Below are 13,278 nucleotides of genomic sequence, written 5' to 3' on the forward strand. Positions count from 1 at the left end.
ACCCTGAGTCTTTAATGGTACACTCCATTTCGTCTCAGCGGTTTGGTTTCGGTTGACTGTATCTCGTTTCTCCGTACTATTGATGTAGCCGCCGTCAAGGTAACCATGACGGTAGCTGTTGCGTTGTATCGTTTGACTATTGGAAAGTGTCGTCTGGGGCCATTAGGGGCATGTTACACGGGAAAACCCGGCTTTGTATGAAAATAAAAAATAAAAATGCGGGGGGGGGGGGGGGGGGGTTTAGACAGCTGACTGCCGGCTGCTAGAGGAGACCTGAAATGGGCTAGGGACCGGGTTGGGTCGTCTTGGGTTAGTGCTGAAATGGTTACTTTATTGGCTGTTGGCCGAACGGACACCCGGGCTTCATATTTTTGCATGCATGTATTCGTGTTTCCAAGGCCTGAGGCTTTCGCTGTGACCCTGGGATCTTTATCCTGCGCATGCGTGCACACGGGGGTGTTCGGACACCGAGGAGAGTCTGCACAAAGTTGACTCTGGGACACACATCCCGCGCCGAACTTGGGGGTTGAACCCACGCTGATAGTAACAACCGGTTTTAAAGCCAGCGCCTCTACCGACTGGGCAAACAATTTGTTGGGGTCAAGAAGTTCCATGGAGGGCGGGGGGTATGGAGTAACACATAGTGTTTTGCTCAGAACATTCCCACCCAAGCAGAGCCGCGCTAGGGGTACGCATTACCGTGAAGCTGGCAGTCAGTGCTACCAAATGTCGTCTGTGTCTACCACTCGGTGGTGACTTAATGTGGGTCTATGTAAGCAGATGCCAGCGCAAGCAATCTGATGCAGAGTCAGGAGGCGATTTGGTACAAGAGAACCTTAGAGGCCACAGCCTCGGCCGTCTAAGGGATCTGTGTGTCTGGAGGCACATTTGGTTTCTGAGGTTCAAGCGGAGCTGTTGCCTCTGCTCCCAAGTTCCCGTGTCTGGAGGCGTTTTTGGTATGGAAGCAAACCTGGGATGCCGTTTTCAGTATTCCAGCGTTGAAGAATTTGTAAAGAGAAGAAACGATAACAGCAGGAGAAATGACAGTCGTGTGTACATTTTGGGGCTTTTCGGAGGGACGATTTCGAGTTTGAATCCGTTCTTGCCATGCTCCAAAGCGTGTAACATACAATCTTGCACACGTTTGCTTTAGTAGTGGCAAAGAAGGAAAGCGTGTGACATAGTGGCATGCTCTTAAGATGGCGTACATTTTTGCAGTGAAAATGGACACATCCTTGTTGAGTTTAAATTTGTGTGGTTATTTTGAGGCCAGGAATGACAAAAGCACAGCCAGCTTGGTCATCATTTTGTTTTGAGCCGTCAGTAAATATTTGTAGGTGATCTTTGTAACTGTTTGAGAATATTTCTCTTACTATTGATGAGACAAGCACAGGGTTATCTTTTTTTGTTACACCCAGATCATGATCAGGGATGATAATGGGGGATTCCATGTACCAAAAGGGGAAGGGGTGAATAGGAATGTGGGCCATCCTACCTGGGTTTACCCCCACTTTCTTGAAAATTTAATATCGGTTGAACATAGTCTGCTAGTGGGATCGTTGCTTCGTATATTTTGGATGTTTTTCTTTTTAGGTTTTGGTAAGGGGCCGAGTTTATTGTGTCGAACTCAGCTGTGAGCTCTTCGTTCACAGCATTATCAACTGTACTGGCTCTTGAAACATACTGGGCCGACTTTAGCCTTCTTGTGTGTGTGTGTGTGTGTGTGTGTGTGTGTGTCTGTGTGTGTCTGTGTGTCTGTGAGAGCGTGTGTGTGTGTGTGAGAGAGAGAGAGAGAGAGAGAGCGTGTGTGTGTGTGTGTGTGTGTGTGTGTCAGTGTGTGTGTGTGTCCGTCCGTCCGTCCGTCAGTCAGTCAGTCCGTCCGTCAGTCAGTCCGTCCGACTCTCTGTATCTGTATCTCTGTCTGTGTCTGTGTTTGTGTGGAGTAGTCTGCATCAATGAAAACCTAAACTTCTGTTGACCACGACCCATGTATCCGACATATTTGGGTTTTATAACCAGTGTCAACGAGGTATCCAGGTACATGTACAATGAAAGAGATCGAGTGTCCGCTAAGCAGTATTTTTACCTTGTGATTGCCAGTCTGTATCAAAACTAGTCAACTCCACACCAAGCACACCCTGAGTACCCTAACCTAGAAAGGTTGCCTGTTTAAGCTGTATTATTTTGTCCGTTTAGACAACTGATTTGTCGAAACTGTGGTATAATGTTCAAACAGCCCGCTCTCTCTCTCTCTCTGTCTCTGTCTCTCTCTGTCTCTCTCTGTCTCTCTCTGTCTCTCTCTCTCTCTCTGTCTCTCTCTTTCTCTCTGTCTCTCTCTCTCTCTCTCTCTCTCTCTCTCTCTCTCTCTCTCTCTCTCTCTCTCTCTCTCTCTCTCTCTCTCTCTCTCTCTCTCTCTCTCTCTCTCTCTCTCTCTCTCTCTCTCTCTCTCTCTCTAGGCCAAAATAAAGTTGTGTGACATTCAAGCTGTGACACACACTTGTCACTATTGATCAATCACAGCATGTTTATTTATATATGCACCGATATCGATAGTCGATCGATCCACTCTTTTCAGTAGAACGACAATCCTACGCTGTTCGAGATAAGAATCGCCTGGCTGTCACATGATTCATTGTTCGTTAGTTTGACGACTTTAGCAGCTACTCCTGAGTTCCAACCAGAACCAGTGTGTTGCTGCTGTGAGTAGACTAGACATAGACCGTGTGACGAATCTGTCCGTGTACGTACTTTTTGCAATATATGTCGCTGTCAATTTTAAAGTCGGATGTCTCCTACGTGTTTCTTCTCCTGTTTGTTTGTTTGTTTGTTTATTTGTGCGTTTTGTTGTTAGTTTATTTGTTTGTTTGTTGTGGTATACTGTAAAAAAAAAAAAAAAAAAGAGAGAATCGTGGGTTTTTTCCACAGACAGTTAGAGAATACCAAATATTAGAAGAAGAAAATGTCAAGCGTTATGTCGTCAAAGGCCTCTAAACCTCATAGGGAAACTTTTCTGGTTATATGGTTTAACCAAATAGTATGTCAATTTTAACTATTTTAACCTTAAAAGCCAAGAACTGAGAATTCGAAATGAGAATTTGTTCCTCGTAAGAATGCTTATACTTTTTCACACTGTACATGAATACTCTTCTACTATTGCAGAATCCTCTCATTTTTCTGCGTTCGACAACAGACCTGGAAACCTCAACATTACAAAATGGAGACAAGAGGCATAGGAAGAGTCGCACTTACGAGAAAACTGTGCTTCGAATTCGAAGGCCCGCTGACGCCAGAAACGTACAAGCAAAGCGCAGGTCAATTCTTCAATGATGCCCCAGAGTATCTGCTTGATGCTTGTGTTCTCAGTTTCAAATCTGGGTGCTTATCTGGGCGAGAAGGGCCCTTACTGGAGAATGTGATGGGATATTTTCTCCTCTCTATTTTCACATAGGGCTGCCTCTGTGACTGGATCCTTGCGAGAAGGGACTCGGAGGTTGCAGTGTGAGTTGCACTCTCCAGTATGTGTCTAAAGTACCTTGACTACAGATTCTTCATAAGCTGGTATTCAATCAAACTCAACAAGTTCAACTAGTGGACTGTTAATCACAAGGGCCTGGAAGTCACAAAGGCAAGAATATGTTTTTCCAGCCTTCTCAGTCTCTTTTCACTGGAAAAAAAAAGATTGGAATCAAGCTAGGAGAATCAACTCACAAAGCCAAGACTATCTTCACTAGTCTTCTATCTTTTCACTGGAAAAGAACAGGTTGAAATCAAGCTAGAAGACACAACTCTACTACAGGCAGACGCTTTGTATCTGGAAACTTCAACTTGAGAAAATGGAGGGCAAAGACACTCAGAGATTTTCACTGATGAGAAAACTGTCAAGGACAACACTCCAAAGTTCTCGAAACAGTCTTCAGCTTAATGGTGAGATTAGTGATGAAGTACGGGTTTAACAGCAAAGACACGTCAACAAAGACCAACAAATCCAGGTTGAGCAGTGTGCCTGTTGCTGATCCAGAACAACGTTCATCAGCAAACATGTTTTAGAAAGAGAATGGCATGACCTCTCCCTCCCCGAAAAAGGAGAGAGAAAAAAGAGACTGAAGGTACATGGGAAAAAAAAATATCAGAAACGTGTCCGACTTTTTAAGATGGTCCAAACAGTGCTGTGGTGTCTTTTCTTCTCCGGAAATAGCACTTCTTTTTCTTCGATAATATCAGTACAGGTAACTCTCTCTCTCTCTCTCTCTCTCTCTCTCTCTCTCTCTCTCTCTCTCTCTCTCTCTCTCTCTCTCTCTCTCTCTCTCTCTCTCTCTCTGACTGACATTTATTTTTTAGCACCGGTTGTGATTGCCCTGTTCCTCGCTCGGATTGGTGATTGAGTTATTTATGTAATTCAAAATGGCAACCAAAGCCTATGCCAAAATGATCTAAAACTTTCCTTTGTCTTCACAACTTCCCTAATTGCAGTAATATCATTTTCCGAACGCAATGCTTTTTTCGTTGTTGCTTGTTAGTTGGCTGTTTTGGGCTACTCATATCAGAACCGTAACCGAAAGTCACTTTGTCACACTTGACAATCAACGTAAGCTTTCGGCCTCCAGCGAAAAGAGATCGCTTTTATCAGATTTGTTGGGGGGTGTAATTCCGTAACGCTTCAAATACATAAATGCTAATGTACTTTAAAAAGTTAGTGTTGGTAGAGAGAGTTGACCTGTATCACTAGATTGTAGTGTTTTCCCATTGCAAAGCGTCACGTGAACACATCAAAGACACCAAGCCAAGATGGCGACACAAGTCCGCCATTGAGATATGAATCATCAAAATAAACCGTTCTGTCGAGTTAACTATTACTTCTATCTTTCTGGCGCCCCGTCCGTTTCTGCTACTTTTTATTTCTTACCTCTGTACCTTACGCTGTGTAAACGATTCTGATCTATATGTTTGGCAGAAAAGTCTAGCACAACCAGCGGAGCAATGATTCTGCATTTCTGCTCATTATTCCTAGTAGAATTTACTCTTTATTTCTACTCATTTGTTCTCTGTCTATTCCTTTACCATATAACAAATACGTTTAAATGGTCTTTTATTGTCATCTTCAGTGAAATGATATGTGGTGCGCGATAGTTTGCATCATCGTTAGTCTCTTGTGTCGTTCTGTACTTCCGGTTTCAACTGTGACCAACTCTCGTCCTCAGTCCAAATTCTTTTGGAAAAGCACTGTGGTTGTCTCGTATGTAACATTTTCTTGCGTTCATTTACTTCGTTTTCCTCCGGAAAATGAATAGTTTAATAACACAGTATGGTTTACTAAAATAAATATTTCTAAATGACAATTTGCCACGGATTTTGTTGTTTACAATAGGTGCAAGGCAAAATGGCGGACAACTCAGGGAGAAATGGGCAACATGGAAACTCTGATCGACCGTATGCGGATACCACGATGGGAATCGGTAAGATTCTAAATTCGAGGGTCGTTTAAAGCAAATAATAGTCCAAGTTTTGAGCATACAGACAAGGCATTAAGAGACCAAAGCCACGACTCACACGTATCAAAGCCTCCACAACTTGGGTGTTTCCCATGCAGTGTGAGGATGTTTTGCCGGAATAATTTTGCAGATTGTCAGGTTAAGAAATGTATTCAGCATAAAGTGTCTTCTCTTCAAAGAAAACAGGCAATATATATGTATATCATGTTTGGTGTGTTTGTCGGAACGAAATAGCCTGAACAGGTTCAGTTATAGTGATTTACAAAATGGTTAACACCAGAAGGCATTCTATATATAATATTATATCTGGGGTAATTACATGAGTGGCAATGATCTTAGCAGCACAAGAAGCAGATCAAGGCACTCATAGATACCCTGACAAATATCAACCAGTATTACATCTCTCTTTTGTCCTGTACTGGTCAATTTATTAGCATGTCTATGTATGTATCCCTTTTAAAGTCTGTGCCCTAATTGCCTACTCTTCAATATGTTTTTTGTGGAATAATTTGTCTGTCTTCGTCATGCAGTTTTCTTTTATAAACATGTTTTTGGAATAGGGGGGGGGGGGAATAACTCTCCTTTAAACGTTTTGTATAATTACTAAATATTTCCAAATTTCAATTTTTTTGTCTGCAGTCATTCGCAATTCTTCCATTGCCAATGGAAGAATTAAAGTGGTGGCTCTGGAGAAGCGGCGTGGGGGCAAGTTTGAAGAAAAAATCTTCTTTTCTTTCTTCCTGGAATTCTCCTTACCTAACTCCTTTTATAATATCCAATCTTTGTTTGCTTGTTTTGTTGGTTTGTTCCTTGATTCTTGATGGGATGATCAGCAAGTACTGATTGACTGTCGGTCCAATTAAAAAAACAAATTCTTTTTTTTCTTCCTAGAATTGTACTAATTCCTTTATATCCTTTCTTTGTTTACTTGTTTTGTTTCTTTATTTTACGTGGGTGATCAGCAAGCACTGATCGACTGTCAGTTGGATAAAATCTTATTTTTATCGAATCGACTTGAAGTTTAAATGTTAAATATTGTCAACCACAAATAAAAGGCACTTTGGCGTCCTGAAATGGGCATAGTGTCGAAATGACCGTCCCGACTACATCACGTATGGCTGAACTGTCAATGCTTACTCTTTGACCATGAGGCTGCATCACGTATGGCTGAACTGTCAATGCTTACTCTTTGACCATAAGGCTGCATCATGTATGGCTAAACTGTCAATGCTTGCTCTTTGACCATGAGGCTACATCACGTATGGCTGAACTGTCAATGCTTACTCTTTGACCATGAGGCTGCATCACGTATGGCTGAACTGTCAATGCTTACTCTTTGACCATGAGGCTACATCACGTATGGCTGAACTGTCAATGCTTACTCTTTGACCATGAGGCTACATCACGTATGGCTGAACTGTCAATGCTTACTCTTTGACCATGAGGCTGCATCACGTATGGCTGAACTGTCAATGCTTACTCTTTGACCATAAGGCTACATCACGTATGGCTGAACTGTCAATGCTTACTCTTTGACCATGAGGCTGCATCATGTATGGCTGAACTGTCAATGCTTACTCTTTGACCATGAGGCTGCATCACGTATGGCTGAACTGTCAATGCTTACTTTTTGACCATGAGAATGAAACCTTTGATGAACAATGTTCACAAAAACATAGGTTTAAGAGTTGTTGAAATCTGAACTTAAGTTTTATCTACCCTTGAAATCTTGAAAGCCGGATAATCACAGGTCTTGGTGCATCAATGCCTGCTAAAATCTTAACAGACTGTATTCTGTAAAACGGGAAATCAGAATACCAATTTCCATCTTCAGACATCATGGCTTGTTTCCGAGACTCAGTTTAGGCCAAAACTGAGCTACGGTATCGAACACGCAACCGTCCATTTCTGTCGTGCATTTTCAGGCAGATGCTGCCATCCACTGTTTAAACTTTAGCTGTAAGGCAGAATCCATTCCCATATGATTGTTAAATGTCGAATATTCCATGCAATGAATATTGTCGATGTTCTTCAGAATGTACGGTTCTCAGAACCGGTTCCAGTTTTCTGCAAACAATGTTAATTACATCATTTATAAATGTATAACTTCACGAATGACATTTTGTTTTCAAGAACAGAAAAAAAACTTCAGTTTGTGAGATCAGTTTTTTGTTTAATAATAAAATAAACCGTGAAGATTTACTTGGTGAAAGATTTGAAATCGACATGTGAACATACAATCTACCCTGCATAAACCGATTTTGTTTTAATATTGAGCACATTTTGATAAATGACTCACCTAAATGGATGGTAATAATAAAGAATACAACGAAGTCATTGTTTTAGATATGTTATTGAAATTTTTATTGGAATTCTTAGAATTTAAACTCAGTAATTATTTTTTTACGATCCGAGACTAGTAAAATGCAGTTCCATAGTCCCGACTGGGTCTAAGATTGTTTGGTAAAATTACAATCAATTTGATTCCAAAATGGGGCCACCAAAGGGCGGCCTCATTCAATTTTCCAAAAGCCAAATACGAAGTTATCTAAGACATTTATCGAGAAAATTATAAATGTAAACATTAAAAAAAAAAAGGTGTGGGAATGTTATCTAAGAGGATGTGCATGTTCAGTTTGAAAAAAAATCTGCCTGGAATTTATCCTGGAATTGTTCTAAAAAAAAAAAAACCACACACACACACACGTACACACACACGTACACACACACGCCTACACCATCTCCTCGTTTCGATTCCCAGTCTATCTGAAAACACAATTGCCTAATGTACAAAGAAAATAATGTGTACAGATTTGTCTTATTTCACTCTCTTGCTCAACTATTATGATGTTTAATCATATGTAAGTGTTTGAAATGTCACGCGCAGCACATCCAATGCAAAGAATTTGCTTACATTATCTTTGTTAGGGTACGCATTTTATCACTACAATTTTCACGTCTGATGCAGGAAAAGCTCACTCCTTCCTGACCGTTGTGATTTCAGAAGTGCGAGACCGGATGAGATTGCCCAACAGCATAATAAATGGCATTCAAAATAACCGTGAGTGTTTTGCTGTGTGATTGGCTACTTTATTACGAATGTTTAATTTGGGACTTTATTTCATGATTATCTAGGTTTACCAAAATCTGTTTTGTAGTTACGTCAACAAAATAGATAAGACAACTCTTAAACATTAAAATCGAGCAACAAAAATAGTTGCAGCATCTCTCTCTCTCTTTTTCGCTTGCTCTCTTTTTCTCACTCTCTTTCGCTTGCTCTCTCTCTCGCTCTCTCTCTCTCTCTCTCCCTCTCTCTCTGCGATTTTCCATCATCATCATCATCATCATCATCTTCATCATCTTCATCATCTTCATCATCTTCATCATTATCATTTACACCATATAATCATTGTAAGCATTAGTGTAAACGTTGGTATTGTGTGAATTTTACCGTCGATCACTTTACATGTTTAACCTCAATTAACATGTTGCATGTTTCGCTTTTGATTTGTATGTTGCTTACTTTGTCATTTTGTTGTTTGTGTTTATTTGCTTGTTTGCTTACTTGTTGATTGTTTGCTGGGTCGTTCGTTTAATTTGTTTATTTGTCATGTTGCTTTACTTGTTTATCATTTATTAGACATTTGTATTAGAAGTAAGGACCGGTTGTAAGAAAAGGCATCGCCTTAAACCTCTATCCTTGAAAAATAAAGTTCCATCATCATCATCATCTCTCTCTCTCTCTCTCTCTCTCTCTCTCTCTCTCTCTCTCTCTCTCTCTCTCTCTCTCTCTCTCTCTCATTCTCTCTTTCTCATTCTCTTTCTCACTCTTTCTCTGTCTCTCTGTCTCTCTCTCTCTCTCTGTCTCTCTCTCTCTCTCTCTCATTCTCTCTTTCTCATTCTCTTTCTCACTCTTTCTCTGTCTCTCTCTCTCTCTCTCTCTCTCTCTCTCTCTCTCGCTTTCATTGTCTCCCAGGCAACTGAGATAAGACTTACTTTGCACTTTCGGGTAGGAATACAACCAGCCATCCTTTAACCCTCAGAATCTTCAAAATGTTCTTCTGCGACTGATCTTTCTTCCGTACTGTATCGCTTGTGTGGAATTCATAGCTCAAAATAACTTAGCCAACAAATCATTACGACAGATTTCGCACCCCAAGTAAGCATTAATTCCCTTGTCATTTCATTCAAACTTTCCAAATGCCGTTTAAGAATAGTTTATAGAATGGTGGTGTTACCCTAGTCGGGTCTAATGTGATTTACAAAATAGTGGATAATCATATATCACAGTTTTCTCATCTGGTTTACAAGAGTGAAGAAAGGTAAATTTGTGTTCTCCATTAATTGCACATATCCGTCGTAGTAAAAGTGAAAACTCTCGAAAATGATCGCAACGCTAATACGTGATTGGTGTGTGTGTGTGTGTATGTGTTTCAGATATACAAGGGCCTCCTGCCGGAAGTACCAACTGACACTTCCGGTTTCACAACCATGTCTTTCTCGTCAGTCGCCATGCAGTCAGAGACTGTAGAGTACACTCCATAGTCTCTGATGCAGTCCTTGTTATCAACTTCAGAGTTCACGTTTGTCTGCTCGTGGACGTCGCTGAGTGACAATGAACCGTATTGAAGTGTTTCAACGCAAAAATCAAAGTGACTTTGTAAAAAAACCAATCAAAACTGAAAACGCCTGCAAGGTGTATCAATACGTAGTCAAATAATCTTCTTTTCACGTTTTGAAAAAAGCAGCAAGGTGTAGCCATTTCTTTTTCCTTTGAATACCAAAGCTGCCAGTGCCGCTCATATTTTGAGCACAAAGAGTCAGGAGTTCTTTTAGTACATCCAGAGGTCCTTTCAGTTGCAATTCAAATATTTAAAATATCAATCTTTAGGGGATGGAGACCGAGGTCTTACAATATATCCATTTGTGTTTACGCTTGAAAGTTGTTTTTAAAGTTTTGTTTCGCCAAGGGGTCACTTTTTCTGTGAAGTTTTGTTAGATTGTACCACTACTGTTCAATGGCAAGGTTGAGTGTGTGAAGGAATTCGTCAGTGCGCATGACAAGGGAGATAATCTGAATGTGTGTTACACTTAATGCTTCTTGTTAAGGCCCCCCCAAAAAAACTTTAAAAAAATTGGTTTAGGGTAACGTGACCAAAACAGATAAGGTCGGTACGTCGGCTTTAAAAAAAATCAAAAATTGTTTTAAAGGTTTAGTCGAGTTTAAAGGCACAGATACTGTCAGGCTTTTACACACGGTACAAACACCCTTCCATTTGAACGCTCACCGAACGGGAACATCCTTGGTGCCATACGTAAAGAGCGAGCAATTTTCAAAGAATTAATTTTTTGGATTGTCTCCATCACAATCGGACCGTGTTGCGTTTTGGCGCTAGACCTAACTTTTAAAATCCAAATAATAAATTGACAGCTTGTTACACAAACATTCTTAAATCATAAAAGAATTCTTTTTTCATCAAGACAAGACCAGTACAATTCGAAGTTTTGAAAGTTTGAAAAAAGACAAGCCCGGAAGCAGGGTCACGCAAGGTCGTGGTTCAGTACATTTTATTTTAAGGGGCTTATTGTCCGTCAGGTCTTAATTGCCTATATTGGACATGAATTGGTTTATACGATTCGAGTTTTACGCCCTCACGGCTTTTTGATGGTATGCGTGTTTAGGTGGTATCAGCCATCTGCACTTATGGTAGAATGACCAAGATCTTTTACGTGCCATTGTGGTGACACGGGGGTGGGAGATGGATACATTAAGTTGAACCGTGTCCGTCCCGGCCCGGATTCGAACCAGCGACCTCTCGATCACATGTCCAGTGCTCTACCACCTGAGCTACCCGGGCCCCCGGTTCTCGTAGCAGACGAAGGTTTATAGGCATTGCCAGTTCCTCTGAACGGTCAAAAGCCATCGCTTGAGTTATTGTGAACCACATCCAAGGGCGGATCTGGGGGGGGGGGGTTACACGGGTTACGTAACCCCCCCCCCCCACCCCCCCAAAAAAGAGGTAATTTATTGGCTCAGGATGCACCATATAGCTCTATTTTGCTTCTTTGGATAAAAAAAAATTTCAGGGGGGGCATGCCCCCGGACCCCCCTAGAGGCTTAGGCGCCTTCGGCGCCGTCAACTTGTATCTTCGCAGTCATTTTGTAACCCCCCCTCCAAAGTGAATCGATCCGCCCTTGCACATCCGTTTGTTTCGTGCATAGTCAGAGGTACATAACGGGCTATTGCAGATAAGCTCACAGAGAGCCGCATTCAAATTACAAACTGACGACTGCATTGTGAAAAAGGGAAAATGGATCACACGGGTTCACGATGGCTCAGGGGTAAGATAAACCACGCAAAAATAAATTCTTTGAAAATTGCTCGCTCTTTACGGAGGGCACCTAGGATGTTCTCAAGCGGTGAGTGTTCAAATGAAAGGGTGTTTGTACTGTGTGTAAAAGCCTGACAGTATATGTGATGGTTTACGGGAGGCTTTCTGTGCCTTTAAAAGAGGTTACTTACCTTAGTTTCGGTATGGTTAGCAAAATGTGCCAAAAGTTTTTTTGTTTTTTTTTTAAATTAAAAAAAAGTGTTAGGGTCGGTAGGAAAAACTTGAATAGGGTCGGTCGCGAGTTACCCTAAACCAAAAGTTTTTGTGTGTGGCCTAAACAACAATTAAACAAACTGTATATATGTACGCTTTGAGACAGAGAACATTTTTATTTTAGTTGAAATATTTTCCCTGTGGGAGCAAAATGTTGACACTGAACAGCTCAAGAAGTCTAATCCATTTGGATGGGAGGTGGTGAGTCGGAGATATTTCTTGTGCTTGTGGTGAGTCGGAGATATTTCTTGTGAGCCTTAATGCTCCCACAAGCCGGTGTCGTGTGACTGCGCGGTTCTGAACGTCGTCACTGAGTGCTTTAGGTAGCTTCTGGTTGTGCTATTTTCAATGGTGCTTTCTTTCAGATACCTGTGAATTTTACTCAAAATGTATTATATGTCATAAGTCAGGGATGAACTAAACATATGTGTTCATTTGCTCATACAAAATATACGAGTAAAACTAGATGAAGAAGTAGCTTTTTTAATTTTAATTTTTAGGCCAATACCATCTCACGGCTTTTGATGAGATACACAAGTGTATGCGTGTTTAGGTGGTATTAGCCATCTGTACTCATGGCAGAATGACCGAGGTCTTTTACGTGCCATTGTGGTGACACGGGGATGGGATATGGCTTCCGTATCTGAGTCTGCACATAAAGTTGACCCTTGTCCATCCCGGCCCAAATTCGAACCTGTGACCTTAGGATCACAAGTCCAGAACACGTAGTGCTCAAAAAGGGCTTCCACTTGTTATTGGTTCTGCTTCTGTGTGGTGGTGTTGTTTGTTTGTTTTTATACTCAAGATACGTGTCTTCCTTTCCAGGCTTCTTTTCATATCACTTCACCGTCATATTCTTAATTGGGTTGAGTACAGTCATTATAAGTGCAATAAGCAGAGAGTTTGACTATTAATGTTTAAAAGTATGATTTGAAACATACAGAAATCGGAGTCTTCGTCGCTTTGCTGTGGAGGTTAAAGTTTTTATCTAAAAATGATTAGAAAAAAAACCTCAACCCTTTTGCGATTCCTAAAAAAGCTTTAATGATGACACAGGACAATTGATATTTTTTGCATGGGGGGAGGGGTGGGGAGGGGAGAGATAGTTAAGAACCAATTAGAAACCCAGATGTCTGATAAGGGAGAGCCAATAGGAGCCCCAGTTCATGTCACATGTCATAAG

General features: G+C 41.1%; 1 protein-coding gene and 1 long non-coding RNA gene across 2 annotated transcripts in view; both read left to right on the forward strand.

Moving 5' to 3' along the window:
• LOC138967531 (tax1-binding protein 3 homolog) overlaps positions 1-13,278 on the forward strand; it is a 263,615-nt gene that overhangs the window by 181,875 nt on the left and 68,462 nt on the right. The gene's annotated exons all lie outside the window — the stretch shown is intronic.
• On the forward strand, positions 2,619-6,194 carry LOC138965906 (uncharacterized). Its single transcript, XR_011455558.1, has 4 exons — positions 2,619-2,740; positions 3,160-4,226; positions 5,366-5,453; positions 6,129-6,194. It is a non-coding gene; the product is annotated as an uncharacterized lncRNA (long non-coding RNA).

Source organism: Littorina saxatilis, linkage group LG5, assembly GCF_037325665.1.
Source record: "Littorina saxatilis isolate snail1 linkage group LG5, US_GU_Lsax_2.0, whole genome shotgun sequence".
NCBI classification, from domain to species: domain Eukaryota; kingdom Metazoa; phylum Mollusca; class Gastropoda; order Littorinimorpha; family Littorinidae; genus Littorina; species Littorina saxatilis.